The sequence below is a fragment of the Hypanus sabinus genome, chromosome X1 (assembly GCF_030144855.1).
Source record: "Hypanus sabinus isolate sHypSab1 chromosome X1, sHypSab1.hap1, whole genome shotgun sequence".
Lineage (NCBI taxonomy): Eukaryota > Metazoa > Chordata > Chondrichthyes > Myliobatiformes > Dasyatidae > Hypanus > Hypanus sabinus.
In genome coordinates this window covers 44658539-44674516 of record NC_082738.1, presented here as the reverse complement: position 1 = coordinate 44674516, position 15978 = coordinate 44658539, and the positions used below count along the sequence as shown (strand labels likewise).

General features: G+C 40.0%; 1 long non-coding RNA gene across 2 annotated transcripts in view; it reads left to right on the top strand.

The window, feature by feature from the left end:
* Positions 1-716: 716 nt before the first annotated feature.
* LOC132384491 (uncharacterized) overlaps positions 717-15978 on the top strand; it is a 38186-nt gene continuing 22924 nt past the window's right edge. The window contains exon 1 of one of the 2 annotated variants that reach the window (XR_009508913.1): positions 717-825. This is a non-coding gene — a long non-coding RNA (uncharacterized LOC132384491). Of the gene's footprint in view, positions 826-2137; positions 2181-15978 lie in introns of those variants that run through there. The other variant, XR_009508912.1, reaches the window with a different exon arrangement.

Genomic DNA, 15978 nt, shown 5'->3' with positions numbered 1-15978 from the left:
CACTGCAGCGTGTTCTTCTCCCCCTTCCCTTCTGAGTCACAGTGCCAGAGGTCCGACCACTGTGACTTTCCTCTGTTAAGTTATTCTTTCCCCCCACCCCAAACAGTATCTAAAGTGATAAACCTATTGTTGAGGGGGATGGCCTCAGGGGTACTTTGCACTAGCTCCATAACCCCTTTCCCCTTCCAGCTCCTCACCCAGTTTGTGTGTCCAGTACCTTGGGTGTAACTACCTCTCCATATGTTCTATCTATCACCCTTTCAGCCTCCTGAATAATCCGGAGTTCATCCAGTTTCAGCTCCAACTCAATGTGGATTGTTAGAAGCTGCAGCTGGATGCACTTCTTGCAGTTGTAGTTGTCGGGGACACCGGAGGTCTCTCTGCCTTCCTACATCTTATAGGAGGAGCAGTCCACTATTCTGCCTGGCATTTCCACTGTCTTAACTAAGCAGATATAAGAAGCTGCCATTTCAGGTCAACATAATGCAGGATTTCAATCGAAAATGTGGGCAATTCCCTTCCCCAATAGGTGCTACTCAACCTGATGAGTTCCTCCAGCAGTTTGTTGCTCCATCTATTAAATCGTCACTCTGTTCAAAGATTAAATTAGCTGGAAATTGTTTGTCTTTTCCATTCTCTTGAATATTGGCTGCTAGGCAACTTTCTGTGATGAAAGTACAAGGTGATTTATCGTGAAAGCACAAGTTAAAATAGTTAGTCATACAGGACGGAAACGGGCTCTTCAGCTCAGTTTGTCCATACTGACCAAAATGTCTATTTGAGTTTGTCCCATTTGCTTGTGTTTGGCCCAAAATGGAGACCAAGGTAAGATAAAACTTTATTTATTCTGAAGGAAGTTATTGTTACGTGGTTCAAATATATATTTTAAAATACAAAACGTAAGCACTGAGGTACAAAAAAAATACAAAACGTGCATTAAAAAGTAATAGTGCTAAATACAGATGAGCAATGAAACCATGTACTTGTACAAGTGAGGAGGAGTTGTGGAGTCTTATAGCCACTGGGAGAAGGATCTCCTGTGGTGTTCTGTGGTTCACCTCGGTGGAATCAGTCTGTTACTAAAGGTGCTCCTCTGTTTGTCCAGAATGTCATGGAGGGGATGAGAGGGATTGTCCATAATGCTCTGTAGCTTCTGCAGCATTCTCCTCTCAGACACAACCACCGGGGAATCCAGTTCCACCCCCAGAACAGAACCAGACTTCCTGACGGGCTTATTGATCTTCTTGGCACCAGCTGCTCTCACCCTGCTGCCCTGGCAGACTACAGCGTAGAATAGAATGCTGGCCATTACTGAGTCGTTGAACATCTGCAGCATAGTTCTGTAGACACTGAATGTGATTGGAGCTTCATCGGGAAGTACAGTCAGCTCTGTCCCTTCTTGTACACAGCCCCTGTGTTTTCAGTCCTGTCCAGGTGAGTTCCCAGGTGCTTGTAGTCCTGGACGGCTTCCACATCCATTCCCTTGATGGAGATGAGAATGCAGGATGTTTTCACCTTCCTGAAATCCACCACCAACTCCTTTGTCTTAGTGATGTTGAGCTGCAGGTGATTCAGCCACACTACTCAACCAAGTTGTCCACCACTCTTCTGTACTCAGCCTCTTGACCCTGGCTGATACAGCCCACAACTGCCGACTCATCCCAAGACCTCGGCAGCTGGCAGGACTCTGAGTTGTATCTGAAGTCGGTGGTGTAGATGGTGAACAGGCTGGGGGCACAGGACAGTCCCCTGAGGTGCCCCTGTGCTTCTAACCATAGTATCTGATACACAGCTCTGCGGTCTCACATACTGTGGCCATCTGGACAGGTAGTCTGTAAACCAGGACACAGCATCTCTGGCACCCACCTGCATCTCCATGAGCTTACTCCCCAGTAAAGCAGGTCGTATGGTGTTAAAGGCACTGGAGAAATTAAAGTACATGTTTCTCACAGTGCTGCCTGGCTCATCCAGATCGGTGTGAGCCCGTTGAAGCAGGAAGATAATGGTGTTCTCAACTCCAATATGTAAGCAAACTGCAATGGGTCCAGTGATAGGTTGACTATGGTCTGGAGGTGTGTCAGGGCTAGTCTTTCTAATGATTTCATAACACGTGATATCAGTGCCACTGGTCTGTAGTCACTGGGCGTGCTGGGACATGTCTACATGGGTACTGGAATTAGGTAAGATGTTCTTCACAGCACAGGGGCCCTCTCCAGGCTCAGGCTCAGATTAAAGACGCATTGAAAAACTGCACCCAGCTGAGTAGCACACACCTCGAGTACCCTTGGGCTTATGCGGTCTGGGCCCACAGCCTTGCGTGGGGAAGTCTGCCTAGCTCTCTCACCTGCTCAGCAGTGACAGTCCGTGTGTCTGTGGTCACTGGAGAGAGATGGAGTGCAAGGGGAGGAGCTGGAGGGTGAATGAGATGTAGAGGGGTAAACGGAAGCCTTCTCATCAAACCTGTTGAAAAAAAACAGTTTACCTTGTTGGCCCTGTCCTGGTCCCCTTCAATCACCTGGTCTCTGGTCTTTTTGTAGTCTGTGATCGTTTTCATACCACTCCACACAACCTTTGTGTTGTTCTGCTGTAGTTTCCTCTCCGCCTGTAGCAGTCCCTGCCCTGGGCGATCTTCTCCCTCAACTCCCTCTGAACCAGCCTCATCTCCTCCCTGTCTCCACCTCTGAATGCCCTCCTCTTCCTATCCAATATGGCTTTGATGACACAAGGTTTATTATTTGGGAAACAGCGTACAGTCCTGGTTGGAACGGTATTATCTACACAGAAGCTCATGTACCATGCAATGCAGTCAGCCCATCAATGTCCTCTCCATATGGACTACAGAGCACGTCCCTTCAAAGCAGCCTTGCAGGGCCTCACTGGCCTCCTGTGACCATTTCCTAACAGACTTCTTGATCACAGGTTACCGCTGGACCAGAAGCTTATAAAGGGCTGAAGGTTACGATCTGATTTGCCAAGGGGGTGGTGGGGAGAGAAGGGCTATGGCACTATATGTGTCCTTAAGTTGGGAATTGTTACAAGACATGACCAGTAGGTTTAAGGAGGACAATAAGAGAGGTGGAATTTTGAGGTAGACCTGACTAGCCCAGGTAAAAGTATTGCCACCAGTGCAGGGATGAAATCCAATTAGAGGGTTTTGGTAGGGGCAGTAGAGAGGCAGTCAGTAGGGCTGGAAGAAAGTAACAATTGTTGAAGAGCATTTATTGAATTGCAATAATTAAAACCTTTAACTTTTAAATATTGGGGATTACAGAGGCAAGTGTGGCTACTTGTGCACAAAATTTGACCTCAGACAACAAAGTTGTTCATTATTTAAAGGATGGGTGGCTAGACAGGAGATCATTAGAGTCAATTGAGTGTAAATGATAAAGGCTATGATTTAAGAGCTCTGGGGTATTTTTATCCACTGTTGGTCTGTAATTAAATGTTACGATACAAATATTCAAGGATATTTGCATCAAGGCAATGTTCAGATGCAGTTCATCAATAAGCCAGCTGTTTGTTCTGTTTGACATCCCCAAGTTTCGAGTAAGAATGTAAAGCATAAGTAATAAAAAGATTTAGCTTAGGTTTGGTCATACTTGACATGATGTTGACGTGAAGAGATGTGAAGTTGGCACAGTTACCATTGTTGTAGAGCTTCAAGATTAAAATGTTCTCAATTAGCTAAACAGGTGGTGTTCAAGTGTGATTGTTAGCTAATTGCGAAAGTAGAGGCAAGAGAAATGCTTATATAGAGGAGTTAGAACACAGAATTACCAGCTATCGACTGTTGAAATTAGAGGGATGAAATGAAGGAACTTGTATAGATGGCTGCTGTTATTAAGGAAGTGGTAGCAGGACATATAGGATTGGGCAAAGGCAATATGAAACTATGAAATAAAACTATGAAATATAAAATGAAATAAAACTATGAAATAAAACTATGAAATATAACTATGAAATATAAACTATGAAATAAAACTATGAAATATAAAACTATGAAATAAGTTTTATTTGAAAACATTTGAGGTTGTACTATCAATGTAATGGCATGGATTGAAGATTGGGATATTTGGCAGAAATCACAACAATAAGTGGTTCATTTATCAGGTTGAGACTGACCAAGGAAATGATACAGGAATTAGTGCTAGAGTGGCAGAGATTGAGGAGATCAACTGCAATATTTCCAAGTTTGCTAATGAGGCAAAGCTGGTTGCACTGTGGCAGATGGAAAACAAATGCGGTTTGTCAAAAAACTAAATCTTTTCATTGGAAAAACAAAAAAAAAGTGAGGAATGGAAACTTAAACTTTAAGAAATTTGGGTGTCCTTGTACATTACTCTTAAATTTAATGTGCATGTTCAAGTTCAGCAAGCAAATTCAGAAGGCAGACTTAGTTTGAGAGGATTTGAGTGCAGGAGTGAAAATGTCTTGCTGCAATTATACGCTGCATCTAGAATATTGGTCACAACATTGATATCCATACCTAAAATAAAAGATGTACATGCCACAGTACAGTGAAGGTTCTTCAATCTGGTAATGGGATGGCAGGTTTGTCATATGTGGATGGATTTTGCATGCATGACCTTTACTCTGTAAAAGAAAAACAACTGCAGAAATATCCAGCATGTCAGACAGCATCTGTGAAATGAGAAATATTTGGTGTTTCAAGTCAGAGACCCTTCATCACAAGCAAGTTAACTCTTTCTACTGATAAGTCTGTCCTGCTGAGTGTTTCTGGTGTTTTCTGTTGACCTTCACATTTGTTTGGAGAAGAATGAGAGATGCTGTCATTGAAATGTAGAAAATTGTTCAAGCTTGACAAGGCAGATGTGATGTTAATGTTTCCCCAGCTGATTATCCGGGCCACTGTCTGCAAATATGTTGGCCATTCAGGGCAGAGATGAGTAATTTTTTTTCATGCATTGGGCTGTGGAGGCTCAGTCATTGTGTACATTTAGGGAATATATATATATTTTTAGATTTTATTACAAGAATGAGATTATTACTCAAGGGAATTGCTGAGAGGCCAAATAGCTTAATCCTGTTTTTAAGTCATGTTTAATTAGTTGATGGCTGGACAAAGACCATGTCTTATTGTCTAGTAATTAAGAGAAAATTTAGTTTATTTAACTCCATGTTGGATTAGAAGAGCCATATTTAGAATTAAGATGTGTACGCTTCAGCATGATCATCAAAGTGACAATTTTGAGAATATTATTTCATTTAAACCAACTCTCAGATGACTGAAGAATGGGGCTTGGCTGAACTGAAGTCGAATGCAACAGTGGTGATAAAGAACCCGAGTCTGGCACCAGAGAAATTGCAGGGTTTTTTTTGTCCTAAAATGAAGCTACTTAGTTAATGACACAATCCAGAAATGTGTTGCAATATACGTAATTGCTTGTGATGTAATTGCAATAAAGGGGAAATTGTTTTATCCTTTATGGTCAACTGGTTATGGAATGAAATTATCCCTGCATGATTAGAATCTGTGTGATAAACACTAATGCTGCATTATGGCAATGGTGCTATTAAGTATGCCGACTTCAAGCATCTGGGGCTACAATTTGACATATCTTAACATCTGTACAATTCATTAACTTCCCATAGAACTCCAAGTAAGTATCTTATTAATGTGTTTTCTCTAGTCTGGTGCCATCATAGCAAATTTAAAATGCAATTTATTTCATTATGCCAGTTTTTACTTTTGGTTATACTATGCCAATTTATTCCATCAGAGGTTCCAAGCTGCTTGTTTTATGTCCTGGGGAGATATTCTGCATTATACAAAGATCAGCATTTACTTTCTATGATCTTTTCATTGCATCTGTAGTGGAGAACTCTGACTTTAGTTTTATTGCATATCTCTGTGTTTACCACTGTAACCTTCTATCTCGTAACTAAATAAATGTTTAGTTATTAGAGGACACCATTAATAAACATCATTTGTAGTTGAGTTCTGAGTCTTTTCTCCAATCTGATGAGCAAGAAATAGTAATCTTTTTCTTGATTCCTAGTCTATTCATTTTCACTAGGCTGTTTTTCATTCTTCAGTTCTGTACTGCAGTGCCCAAACCTGTTTTGAAAACCTGTGTATCTTGTTTTATTTTTGTCAATAATTTGAGATTTAAACCCCAGTAATACTCCAGTTTTCTCCTTTCATTTAGCATCAAATTTGGTGTATATTTGGAGTAGTTTTATTTGAGACAAATTGATGTATTTGTGATTGTAATCATTGCTTTCTGTTTTTAAGCTCTGAACAACAAAGGATTTTTAACTTTTCTCCACAGAATCGCTCTGACATTAAATATTGCTGGCATTTTTGATGGAATTTTCCAGTTGGACTGAAGTCTGCCTTTCAAATTTATTACCTTGATTTCTCCAAACTACCCACAAATATACAAGCTTCACCATAGAAACACTTATCTTAAAAACATTTGTGAATTAATATTTGTAGTCTGCAAGCGTAAATGCGTGAACATTAACCGGTTTTGACAATTTATCTAGATTATTGCTGATCCTTCCATGTAGTCATAGTTTTGCAGACTCATTTACCATTTATCAAGTTTAGTAGCTGCATTAAATTCCATAAAAACTCATCAAATCAAGGCATCTTGCATTTAAAGAATATTGTCACTATGGATTTACATAATATTCCATTTAATTATTAAATGCTACTACTTCCAGAGTACAAGGTACAGCACTCCAGTGCCTGTTCTATAAATGCTACATAGTTGGTGCTTGTTTGGTATCTGAGTATAATTTTAGAGCTTGTTTTAGTTTGAAATTTTGACTGGAAATTGCAAGAAATCATTGCCTGTCTGGCTTTTCTTTTGATGGGTTGATTGGAGAGGAAAGGCATATGGAGCTGTGAGCAGTGTAGCAGCTGTTACACAGCCCTCTTCCTAATTTCACTGATAAACTAGAATAAAGCAAATAAAATTAATTGACTGTTGGACGGCTACAGACAAGACTGTATAAATTTTTCTGGCAAATGACCAAGACTGTTTTTTCACTGTTACTTTTTAAAAATAGCTTCTTATTTTAAATTCAGCCACAAGAAATAAGGTCATGTTTCCTAGTTCCAGGTACTTACTGCTGCACTCTAATCAGAAACTAGTAGGAATTTGTTATGTGGCCCTTTATAATGTTTCTTTGTCATTTATAAAAATAAATTGTGATCGAAAACAATTTGGGTATTTAAATTTGATGACATTAGGAGCGGTGTGTGAAACCATGCAGGAAAGCTAAAATTGATTCATAGAAATTCAATTTGCTTAAAGATTTTATTTGAGGGCAAAGCACAGAACCTGTGCCTTTCCCCCCTCCCTTGCCACCTTTTGCCCCACCCCAAACTCAAATCCTAGTGCATTGCCAAAACCCATGATTTTGTTCCTTCATTTCTATAACACCAATATATTACAAGCCCAGAACAAAGAAGCCTCAGGTTGATATTCTAAACCAAAATGTAGTTTCAAATCTTGACATATGAATAGTTATTACACTATACAAATAATTGAATAACTGGGGCAATCAAACATGTACAGAGAGGGCAACAAGAGATATGGTGTTCAGTGTTAGGAATCATGTTTGGTCGGTCATTAGGGGTACTGATGCTGATTTGGAACCTATTTTTCAACTATAACCTTGAACTGACAGGTTCCGCTTTTGTGGCCGGTGCTTTTAATTATGCAAATTTTCTTCATACATTATGGTAGTTGAGGCAAAAGGCATGACTCCTGCAAAGTAGAACATTTTCCACCTGAGGATGGTCATCACAGCTGGAGTTTCATGAAATGATAAATGTAACTTCCTGTAATGTTTCTCAACAATACATTGCAATTTCAGTCTTAAGATCTCACCTTAATGTGCGAAATATGTACAATGGGCTCAATCATTTGAAACAAATAACTCTAACTTTTTTTATATATATAATATCAGATTCTCTGAAATCCTGGCCAATCAGTTGTGTGTTTCTCAAGTGTTTCTTTCAAATATCCAGAAATTTGTTTTCACCTTTTTAAGTGTCCAACATGATTAGGATCCCTTATTGAAATATTTTGTTGCTCACTGCAGATTGATGTGCCATTCAGCTTTTGCAAGTTCACTTATCTCGTAATTAAAGCAGGATCTCCCAGTGGCAACACATTTTAATTCCATGTCCCATTCCCATTCTGATATGTCTATCCATGGCCTCCTCTACTGTCAAGATGAAGCCACACTCAGGTTGGAGGAACAACACCTTATATTCCATCTGGGTAGCCTCCAACCTGATGGCATGAACATTGATCTCCCTAACTTCCGTTAATGCCCCCCCCCCATCCCTTATTTATTTAGTTCCTTTTTTCTCTTTTCTCTCTCTGCCCCTCTTACAATCGCTCCTTGCCTGCTCTCCATCTCCCTCTGGTGCTCCCCTCCCCCTTTCTTTCTCCCTAGGCCTCCCATCCCATGATGCTCTCTCTTCTCCAGTTCTGGATCCCTTTTGCCAATCAACTTTCCAGCTCTTAGCTTCATCCCTCCCCCTCCTTTCTTCTCCTATTATTTTGGATCTCCCCTCCCCCTCCCACCTTCAAATCTCTTACTGTCTCTTCTTTCAGTTAGTCCTGACGAAGGGTCTCGGCCCGAAACATCGACTGTACTTCTTCCTATAGATGCTGCCTGACCTGCTGTGTTCCAACAGCATTTTGTGTGTGTTGTTGTTTCCAGCATCTGCAGATTTCCTCATGTTTGCGTTATCTCGTAATGTGCTTGTTTTCCCTGTGGATCTTAAAAGAGTTTTATAGCACTTAGCCTCTGAATACACTTGGACTTTGAGTTTCCAACAGGTTTACCTTAGTAACCAAAACCCTCAGATCACCTGCCTTCAATGTCAAAATACACTGAGCCAATGCTTCAAATGTGTGAAATAGGGAAGCCGTGTTATAAGCTCATTGTGGTCTTGCCCTAAAAATGACAGAAGGTCCTTATTTGCCTTAGATTTTGGAGGATTTCCATAATGCACATCTTACAACTCTGATTTAACCTTCAGAATTCAACCCCTGAGAATCATGCTTCCTTTCAAATCAACAGAAAAAGTGGCCCTGTATTCTTAAAAAGCAGTAACCTCTCCCAAACCCACGCTTCAAGTACTATCATAAAGGTATCACATGTCAATTTATAATTAGCAACCAAATGACAACCCAACAATTAAGCAAAGACTTCTTTTTAAATAAATCTGAATTTTGCAAAAACACAATCAAGAATTGATTGTAACCAGAATTCAATGAATATATAATTAGTAAAATGCTGCTGTTACTGCTTTCTCCTGTAATGGTTTTATTTTCTCATCATACATATGTTGTATATTAAGAAGATAGGTCTCCAGAGATCTGCAGGCAATCCCTACACTCTGGGCTGGACTTGATAATTACACTTCTCTTCAGATTACTTAATATTGTAACCTAGTAGTGTGCAGTCGGATAAACCCACCTACCTTTAGCAGTGTACTTTGACTGAGAAGTAATTTAAGTGTCTCTGCCACTAAGAGTTATTGAGATTCACTGCTAAAAAAAGGGCTCAATGAGAGTGGAATTTTGTGAAACATGTTTTGTGAAATGCTTTTCACCAAGACTGCTGTTGAAATTTCTTGCTGATTCTGACATGATGCTCATTCACAATTAGCAGTGAGCACTTTCATGTGACTGATGTGACTTGAAAATAAGTGCAACAGACAAGGGAACATTTTATATTAAATAAATGATGCATGAATTCTCAATATTAGGCACAAACTCAATCCAAATAAATAATAATAAATCAGTCAGTGGGTTCCATGATACCTACTACTATTCTCCAAGTAATCCAATGAGTTTTTATAAACAATCGGCTCACAATAATCTACCAGCTACAGTCTGCCCAAAGCACTCTTACTTATTGGAGTACTGTTACTGTTGTGGGGTTTGTGGCAGCCAATTTCTGCAAAGTCTGACCAAAAATGAAGGCTGTGTTTTCATGATTATTGTGGCAATTTCATTAGCCACATCTTTTCCTCCATTTCCAATTGGGTAGGTGGAGGGTCTTGAAGTCTCATCTCAAAGACAATTCTATTCACAAATGCAGCATGGCCCAGGGTTATTTGCTTTCATCCTGCTGTGGGATGACCCTTTGCCAGAAATCAAGGTGTCACACTGTAGGTAGAATTAGAATAGAATAGAATTTATTTAAATCTTATATCCATCTCACAATGTGAGGGAGTAAAAATCTTTGTGTTTTGACTCTGTTGCAATGTACAGATATGTGAATTTATAAGTCTAATGGCTTGTAGAAAGAAGCTGTCCTGTAGCCTGTTGGTCCTGGTTTTGATTCTGGGGTACCATTTGCCAGACGGATGCAGCTGAAGCACTTTATGGTTGGGGTGACTGGTGTCCCCAATGATCTTCCGGGCCTTCTTTTTGCACCTGCTGCTGTAAATGTCCCCAGTGGAGAGATGTTCACATCCACAGATCCGTACCACGCTCTGCAGTTCCCATACCAGGCAGTGATACAGCCAGTCAGGATGCTCTCAATGGTTCCCTTTTAGAAGGTTTTGAGGATCTGGGGGCTCATGCTGAACATCTTTAGTTGCCTGACATAGAAGAGACACTATTCTCCTTTTCTTGCCACTGTGTATAGTCCAGGTGAGATCATCGGTGATGTGTATACCAAGGAACTTGAAACTACTCACCCTCTCATCTACAGACCCATTGATGTTGATCGGGGCGAGCCTGTCTCCATTCCTCCTGTAATCCACAATCAGCTGTTTTGGAAGTCCTGCCATTCCATGTGGTAGTAGGGTGTTAGTGAGTAGGAGATAACAGGACAGCAGATGTTTCAGTTCAGGTAATTGTCTAGTAAGTTTAAAATCAATGAAAAACACATCATCTCTACCTGAGTGACTCCAACATACGTTATCTTTGTAACAATACCATTAGGAAATGTGTTTACTTATGAAATTGTGTGTGTGTGTGTGTATGTAAGGCCTTTGGAGGTAATTATTTTCCTTTTGGTCTACTTTGTTCTCCAATTGATGGCCACCCAGGTCAACAAAGCTAATATTAACCCTTCTCCAACAAGCATCTGCCACAAAATCCTCAAGCAGGATATCAAGGGTTTTCCTTGTATATCAAACATTCAGTGGTTGCGAAGACTGTCCTGGTTCTACTCCACTTTTCATTTTCAATTAAGTTATAAGCAGAGTAAAAGAAGAGGAACTACAAAGGTACAATGCCCCAGAATGAATTTGTTCTGACCTTTTGCAGGCACATTTGCTTTGGTTACATTTTAAGTAGAAGCCATTTTGTCGGGACAGAGGCAACCATAAAGATTGTTGCACCTGAGATTACTGCAGCAAACCTCCTTTAATTTCTATCGAAAAGCTCTGCTGGCGTGGATTTGAGGGAAAACTAACAAAATAAAGTTTTAAAGGTGAACTAATGTAAAAATGAGCACATTAGTAATGCAAGGTAACACTTTCTCAATATTTATAGTATTTAAGGATGATAATAGGTGTTTATTGGAGGTAGAGTAGCTGACCTTTGCTTTATTTGGCATTTTTATTAATAGCATTGGGCACTCAGTCCTAATTTTCTGTGAGCTATGTTGGCTGTGTAAAATGCTGCTAGCACTCGGGGGGAAAGAACTTGCTAGTATATTTTTTCAGATGTATAGCATGCCAGCGAGTTGGCAAATGTAGAATAGAATTGCACATTCATCCTCTTTAGCAGGGCTGTCCTTGGAGGGACATTCAATGATCTTAAACATTCCAAAGATTCAAATACTACGGCTCATGCCCACACAATATCCAAAAGGATAATTTTGTGTGTTCACTAATTAAAAGATTTGACAACTGCATTTTTTGAGCATGTGGCCTAAATGCGTGTCCTGCTTACAAATCCTCTAAACAGAATTTCGAGAATGCTCCGCAATAGTTGTTGCTTTTAAAAAAAAATTAACGTGCTGCTTCACTTCATGTCACGGGCATCTTCAAACTTGAGCCAGATCTGTAGTGACTCATTTGGTATTATATTCCCAGCCTTTCAGCAGACCTGTGATTGTCATTAATCTTAATCTCTGTTGATTGATTCAAATTAATAGTGTAATGGAAGATGTTTGACTTGGTAGCTGCAATTTAGGAAGCAATCTCACACTAGATATGCTCTGCTGTTCCCCTTTTTCTTCCTGCGGAAGTGAGCAGTGCAGGTGAGACTCCAGAATGCATAATATTTGGCCTCATCATTTGCTGTATAAAGGGTGTCTATGGTAATTGGAGGAACATCTTACCATGTCAGTGTTCTACAGATGAGTTATCAGATCAGATATTAGGTGGACAGACAAGAATCACTTTCCTCGCTCCTGAAGCGGAGATAATAACCCTCTGAACATATTGGATTAATGTTTAAATGCAAATTAACTAATGCGAGGGTATCACCAATGAGATCTGGATAAAAGAACATAAATTATGTGAAACCATCTTTTCTGGGTGGTCTCTTCTCTAATAGATCTTCAAATGGCTTCACAGAATAATTATACTGAAAATCCAGTTAAAGCAAGACTACTGTGGATAAAAATTGTGTTAAATAATTGCTCTGTTGTAATACACAACATGATATATTGGAATATCGCTCTTCAGGTTACTTAATGCTATTAGATCTTAAAATTTTAAAACATAGTTTAGCAGAGATAGAAATTTAATTTTGGTGATTTAAATTGAATATTTTACTTTTATTTTTCAGTTTATGGGTGCATTTTTCAAATTTTATTACAATTCTTCAAAATCAGTTAATATTGAATATTAAAAACAGACAATGTGATGAATCCAGTTTTGATTCCTTTTGGTCTGTTTAAAAGTTCAACTAACTTGAAACAATGAAATTGAATGGAGATTTAATATCTCCAAACCTGTTTTTTTGCAAATTACGTGCATAATCCCTGCCACTTGATAGATCTGTGAGTAGGACTGTCCTTAACTCTATTTCTTAGAAGAAGCAGTGGAGGTTTCCATTTGTGCTATGCTATACTCGTATATACATTAGAGATTAAGAAAGTTATTTTAGCAGATTGCAAAGAAATAGGATTACTTTTGCTAAAACCTGTTACCAGTGTTATTAGTGTTTGTTTGAATACTGGAGAGTACCAACAAAATTTCTTCTAGTGTAGGAAATCCCGTGACTGAACAATTTCTGCAAAGTCTTCATTTTCTTTCACATTGCATACCCCCTTTGGTTTTATACAGCATTTCTGCACATGCTTTTCCCATTTTTCACCATCATTACATCGTTAACCAGTATATGCAATTGGCCACGATTTGAAAAGCAACATAAAAATTCTGCATGGTTTCTACTTATTATTGGGATATTATACTAGTGAACCCCTCCCCCCCAGCCCCCGGATGTTTCCTGGCACGCTGTTTGGGGCTGTTTAATTGGTTACTCTAAAGAAATTAACAACTGAGAGAAAAAAAATCGACCATTAAAACTAGCTAGGGATTTACTTATGATATTGAAACAATTTGAAAAATAACAGTTTGTATTTCAAATTGCTACCATATGTATTTTTAAACCATAGTTTAATTGGCAATTTGAACAGTTACTGCGTTGGTCTGCAGCAGCATCTATTCTTAGCTTGAAAGACCTATACAATCCTACGTGGAATTACCCTTCTGATTGCTCTACTGCCTCCCTTCCTGACAGAAGGATTAAAAGAAAGTTAAAGGAAAATTAATCCAGAAGAAAGTTCTGGATTAGCCTTTGGAATGTTCTGCTGGCCGTGAGAGGCCCTCTCTTGGTCGGGGTCAGCCATGGATACTATGTCCTAGTCTATGTGACAATATGATATTGGAGAGCAAGCTGTTGTCCATGCAGTAAGCTCCCCCTCTCCACACAGCTGAAGAATCCAAAGGAATGGCAGAGACCAATACAGTTTTGTACCAGTGGCGTTGCAAGATTTGCCAGTCAGCATTGAACTCAACGTAAGACTCAAGTTCTAGATTTTTCCTCGGGGTTTACTCCTGAAGCCTTCCCCATGCGTGGGTACAGCCACAGGACAGCGGAGATTTCAGATCAGAGTTTTCCTTCTCCTACATGAGCTGCCAACCACGGCTGACGAGCCCTGTCTGCCCAAAGCAACTGGTTTTAAGGCCACCTTCACCCCTTCTCCTGTCAGTAGAAATGGCTCTGCTGGGCTTAGTAGCTAAACCACACGTGAAGGCAAGGAGCTGGTCTTGCTTGTCAGAAGCTATTTGAGATGCATGCCACTGGGGGCATTTAATAGGTAGTGGGAGCTTACCTCCACTACCTCCTCCAGCTATGACAACCTTAAGGAACTGGCAGTAACACTAAGTATTTAAGAAGTACCTGCATGAGCTCTACACTGTGGGACTACAGAGAGCCAAGAAGTAGAATTTCTCATTTGCTGAGTTACAGAAGATGGGCAGAGTGGTCTCTTCAGCGATTTTTATTGTACGTAATTAATGTGGGTCACTTCAATTCTGTGTGGTAATTTAAAGTAAGTATTGGTATTATTATTATTGTCACATGTACCAAGATACAGTGAAAAGCTTGTCTTGCAGGCTATTTGTACAGATCAAATTATTACACAGTGCATTGAGCTAGAATAAGGTAAAGCAATAACAATACAGAATAAAGTGTAAAAGCTACAGTGCAGGTGAAATACAAGATCATAACAAGGTAGATCGTGAGGCCAAGTCTAGTCGTTTTACAAGAGGTCCATTCAAGAGTCCAGTAGGATAGAAATGGCCTTTGAACCTGGAGGTACTTGCTTTGAGGCTTCTGTATTATCTGCCTGATGAGAGGGGGAGAAGAGAGGATGCCTGGGGTAGATGAGGTCTTTAATTTAGCTGGCTGCTTTACTGAGGCAGCAAAAGAAGTACAGGCAGAGTCCTTCAAAGGGAGGCTGGTTCCTGTGATGTGCTGAGCTGTTTTCACAACTCTCTGCAGGTCCTTAGACCAAACGACCTAGCAGTGCAATTGGGCCATTCAGCCCATCAAGTCTATACCCAATGACCTAGCCTCCACAGCCACCTGTGGCAATAGATTCCACAGATTTACCACTTTTTGGCTAGAGAAATTCTTCCTCACTTCTGCTGTAAAGGATCATCCTTCTTTTCTGAGGCTATGGCCTCGGATTCTAGACTCCCCCACTATAGGAAACATCCTCTCTATCTAGGATTTTCAATATTTGATAGATTTCTGTGAGATTATTCTCATTCACTAACCTTTAGTGAATACAGGCCCATCAGCCATCAACTACCCTTAACCCTTTCATTAACCCTTTCATTCCCAGGATCATAGTTGTGAACCACCTCTGGACCCTCTCCAATGTCAGCACATCTTTTCTTAGATAAGGGGCCCAAAACTGCTCACAATACTACAAGTGTGGTCTGACCAATATCTTATAAAGCATCACATCCTTGTTTTTATATTCTAGTTCTCTTGAAATGAATGCTAACATTGCATTTGCCTTCCTTACCACTGACTCAACCTGCAAATTAACCTTTAGGCAATCCTGCACAAGGACTCCCAAGTCCCTTTGCACCTCTGAATTTTGAATTTTCTCCCTGTTTAGAGATTGGTCTCCCTCTTTATTCCTTCTACCAAAGTGAATGACCATACACTTCCCTACACTGTATTCCTTCTCCCACTTCTTTGCTCATTCTTCTAATCTAAGTCCTTTTGCTCCTTGCTTTCTCAACACAACCTGCCCTTCCACCTATCTTCATATCATCAAATTCTTGAGGTCACATGCTCAGCAGTTGCTGTACCAATCCATTATGCATCATTTTTTTCATCTGAGGTGAAAGAGACGCTGTTGTGCCTTTTTCACCACACAGCTGGTGTGTACAGACCATGTGAGATCCTCGGTGATGTTTATGCCGAGGAACTTAAAGCTGTTCACCCTCTCAACCTCAGATCTTTTTAAATATTTCAATGAGCTCCCCTTCTC